The sequence below is a fragment of the Atta colombica genome, unplaced genomic scaffold (assembly GCF_001594045.1).
Source record: "Atta colombica isolate Treedump-2 unplaced genomic scaffold, Acol1.0 scaffold52, whole genome shotgun sequence".
Taxonomy (NCBI): Eukaryota; Metazoa; Arthropoda; class Insecta; order Hymenoptera; family Formicidae; genus Atta; species Atta colombica.
This window is the reverse complement of record NW_017259542.1, coordinates 662382-667835: the sequence shown is the minus strand read 5'-3', so window position 1 is coordinate 667835 and position 5454 is coordinate 662382.

Genomic DNA, 5454 nt, shown 5'->3' with positions numbered 1-5454 from the left:
TATATATATGATGCTTGAAAGAAGTAAAGAGAGAAGGATAAAGAAAAAGTGAGATAGAGAGAAAGAGAGAGAAATGAACGAAAGAAGAAATAGAAAAGACGCAGAATGTGCATGTATAATGCATGCTATTTAATATATATGCTATTTAATATACACACAATATAGAGAATGTCGTATATGTATGAAAGGATAATAATGGAACTCTTTTAATCTTCATAGACTTTCTAATATAAAGGGATGATGACCAAGCTCGTAAACGGTAAATTAATCAATCGTATAATCCGATATAAATATGGACGTAATTAAACGGACGTAAACTGTTTTTAAAGTGCTAATTTAAACATAAATGTGAGAATTTCAAGACGAAACCGATTAAATTATAATTATATAATAATATAAAGAATGCTAATAACGATACACCGATTGTAGTCATAAAAATAAATATAATAATAATAATATCGGGATAAAAATAATAATAAGGATAACAATAATTATTCTGCGACTTGTCTGATAGCATTCAATGGCAGGCGATAACAAAAGACTCTTCTTAGGTACATGGCAAGATATATAATCGCGTGCGAGGGATAATTATCTAATGTCGTCAAATATGGTACTAGAAGTGCGCAGAAGTTAGAACAAAACTTAAAATAATAGTGTTGATAGTAATAGTATCCAAATTTATTTGTGACTTTGCAATCTTTGAAGGTATCGCGTGATCGACAAAGCATCGTTTTGTTCGTTATTTAATTATACACATAATAATTATACAGACAAGAGAAGAACTAGAGATTACTATTAGATAGAGAGAACTATTTATTTGATATGATAAAGAAAGGGTTTATATAAAAAAGATAAAATTAGTTTGATATTTTTTATAATTGTGCTAAATATCACGGACACCAATTTTCATATATTGCAAACTGTATATTTTAATAGATACTTTATAAATTTCATGTAAAAAATTGATTAATTAGTTTAGCTTTCAAAGTATTATAAAATAATTAATTAAATTTATTAATTGTTGTTCACTATAAACAAAGATAAATCTTACAAAAAACCTTATAAAAGAATTAATTTAACAAAATTAATTGACATTACTAATAATAATTATTAATAATAATAAATAATAAAGTATAAATCCAGATTACTTCTTTCAAATATCTTTTCGAATTATGAAAAAAATTGGAAATAATAATTGTTACTTTATATTCTTTTTAGTTCCATAACTTTTTAAATATTTCATATAAATTCTGCACGTAAAATGTTGCACTTAAATGATCTCATGATTATTGAATCGCGATCATGCGACCTTTGACTTCGACGTACCGTCAGACTCTCAGTGATATTAAAACGAAATAATAACGAAAATAGATATAAGAACCGAGTTATGACAGTGCAGAAGTTCTCTGAACGACATCTATGCGTGAAACCCGTAGAGAAAAGAATAAAAAATAAGAAACCCAAATGTGAACGCCATACAGCATAGAAATATTGCAACAACATTGCAAGAATATTTCATTGCAAGATTGCAACATTGTAAAAATATTGCGAAATATTGCTGCAATATTTCAGCAACATTGCAGCAACATAAAAATGTCCGTTTTTTAAATATTGATACATAATGTTGTAGCAATATTACAACACAATATATATGTAATATTAGGTTTTGCGCACAGTGAAGAAATACTTGCAGAAACATTGTAATAATGCAGCAACATTGCTGCAATATTACAACGTTACTGCAATATTTATTATAAAATTTTGTACTATATAAATTTAAATATAAAAAATTAGAAGTAGGAGTTAAATGAAGCATATAATGAACATAAATATTCTATTCTTCCATTACGTCCAGATCCTTACTTTATTGAGTTACACAAATCAATATATACAAATCTTAATACTCAAAGTGAACTTTCTTGCAGAGGCATAAATTGACATGGTAACAAGAGTCATTCTTATCTTGGTTTCTTACTGAACAAGGACAGGATGATTTTTGTGTCAATTTCTATCTTTTGGAATTTGTGGTTGGAAATATTTTTAAAACACTGCTGCAACATTGCTGAAGTAATTGTATATTGCAAAAAGAAGTTCGCAATGTTTCTCCAACATTGTATTGCAATATGCAATATTGAAAAGTTGCAGCAATGTTGCTACAAGTTTCTGTGCTGTACGGGAATGAAACGAGCGAAAGTCGAAACAATATTCTGAAGAATTTTATAAATCGCCGCCGATAAATGACACGTGCGTGTTCTGTATCTGGACTATATAAATATATATATATATGTATACATAAATTATAAATGAAGTACATCGAACACGTATAGAAGAAGACGCATACCAACACACACATACACACACACACATATATGCAGGTATAGAATGAGGTGCTTGCAAAAAGCTCGCAAAAAACAGGTAAACAGCACATCCGGTATCTGCCTCAGGACGGTGAATCCGTCCATCCAGTGTGGATCCATCCGGTGCATGCTGCATACGAAAGAGAAACGGAAATAGAGAAAATCTGTCGATTTATAGAGAAAACAAACAGAACACAAAAATAACTCGCGTCAGATAGTGAGAGAGAGATTTATGGAATTGTTGTTCAACCGATATACATAGTACTGTAAAAGACGAGCATATGAATTCAGCATGAATTCAGTATAACTTCTTTCACTTACTTATATCTACAATGCTAAGGTATAACCGTGATGGAATAGGAACTGAAACGCGAGATTTTCTCGGGCGAATAAAAAATAAAGTTAGAAAAAGAATAAAAAAGAGAAATTATCGTTAAGTTTTTTTACTTATCTCTACATATATAAATATATGAATATATGACATATAGATATATGCTACTAGCTAGTACATGCATATATAAATATGTACACATAAAGGGTACAATACGCGTACATGTTATTCATTTACATAAACTATAAATTTGATAAACAAACGTTAAAAGCGTATAGTGTGAGATATTTAATGCCCTGTTGATAATAAATAATTATATATGTATAATAGTAGAGAAAAAGACGCGGAGGAGAAAAAGGAAAGGCAAATGGGAAAGAAAGAAATTATCATTAGAATCTCTCGGCATGTTGACGCTGGGACTTCGTAGAGTTTCATACTTTTGCAAATAATCGAAAAATCCCGTCGATAACATCATATAAATATAAATATATCTATACATATACATATTATGCTAATCTCTATACATATTATAAATATATATATCTGAGTTTAAACTCATTTATCTGAGTCTGAATCTAATTAAGTCATATGTAACCGCGATACGAACGTGATTATTCTGATTAATGAATTGAAGTGCAGAAGACGGAATCGTTGCAGAATGTCAATTTCTTTCGGAATGCTTTCGTGTTTCTGGTACACACGCGTGTAAGTCTCGTTACATTTGCTTATGAAATTTGAAGATACGAAAAAAATCAGAATAAGAAAAATTTATAATTCTCCGATATGAACCAATCACGATAAACATCAAAATTCATAATTATGCAGGATACATAAATAAGTTTCCTTTAAAATGTAACAAATAAATTAATTTTTATTTATCTATTTTATTAAAAATATGCTATTGTTTATTTATATGTTTTTTAATATAACTTATACATATTTTATAACATGCACTTAATTATTTTTATTTAATTTATTCGTTTCTAATTGACAATAAACTTTTACAGCAATTTTATTTTATTTGTTAAAAATATTTGTCGTTATTTTGAAATCATGTTTAGATGTTTTACATTGTTAAGAAAAATAATATGATAAACATTAAAATTTGTGATTTAATAAATTGCTTTGAAATAAAAAAAGTTAATAATAATAATTGTTACTAATATAATAACTGACTTTTTACATAATATTGATAATTAAATTGTATTTTGATTTTCATAGTTTGAATGATTGTACTGATTTATTAGTCAAGTAATAATCAGTTGTAATTTTTCAATATTTCGACACTTACATATGTCGAAATATAATGTAGTTTCGTGTGACAAAATGTATTCGATATACTTTTGAAAAATCAAAGATATCATGAATTTGAATATCAGAGCTAATATTTCTCCGTTGTGTAAAAGTAAGAACAAAATGGAGAAAAAATTCATATAACACAATGAATTAATTAATAACAAGAGATGCCTTAATATTACACACAATTAGAATACGCGAAATGCGCAATGAAGATATTAAATCGAAAGAAAGGTAATAGAATAATTGAGATTATGAAGTCGGAAGCTCTTAAAATTTACACATAATTCGAACATGCAGTGAAAAAAATGTGAAAAGATGATGAGATAGAGATTGCACCGTAGTGAAAATAAAAATCGTAGCGTAAATCGAATGTAATGGAAAAGTAATAGAAGTAAATGAAATTTCTAGGAAGCGAAAATTGAGACAACGGAACTAGAAGTTTCGTTTATGTTTGTATTATTCTCTCATTATTCTCTATTCGACTTACGCTCCGATTTTTATTTTCATCAGGGAAATAATAAATTCGTAATGCGTTTAATTTGATTAGTCAATTTAGACTTAGATTGTAAGATTTAAACTAAATAATATAATCTAATTGATGACGTTGTAATTTTTGTTCTTGCAATATAGATCATATTTCTCTTCCTTTTTTTAACAAATGTTTCAACACAAAAGAATGTTATACATATATATTTCAACGCAAAAGAACGTTACACACACACACACACATACACATACACACACACACACACACACACACAATTTAAATATTTACTTTCAAATCGTTGTCGTATTTTTAAGATGTACAATGAGAGCAAAAAATATTCGTAGGAAACTTGTTTATTAAAAATCTTACTTGTAAAAAATAAACATTAATTAGCAATTTTATACAATGAATACATTCTGTTCTAACGTATATAAATGAGCTTCTCATATATTTCTAATTTTACAAGCTAAATTTCTCGACTGTACTAATATTTTTTGAGCATCCAAACAATGGAGCTTTCATTTTCGCTTATTTTTCAGATAATATATTTTCTATAATTAATACACATCTTTTTGGTATATATAATTTTAAGAAACATACAGTCTATTTTATACTTTATGAATAAATTGTTAATTACCCGACATGAAATGATTATCAATTAAATAATCGAATCAACGTCAAATTGATGTTGAACATATCGATATTGATTCGACATCAATTTGATGACTCATTTCTCGCTGGATAATATTTAATTTTTAAAAATAAAGTTTTTTAAAATAATATTTTCTTTGTACGAATACTTTTTGTACTTAGTATATTGATCTGAGTTGCAATTTGACACATTACAAGTCCCCAGCTTTGCGTCCATACAAAGATTAGCTTTGCGATTTCATCGTCGTCTCACAAACTTAGAAATAAAAAAATTCGGAGAAAAAAATGAAATGAATTCAGATAAAGACAGGAAAGAAACGTAAATAAAA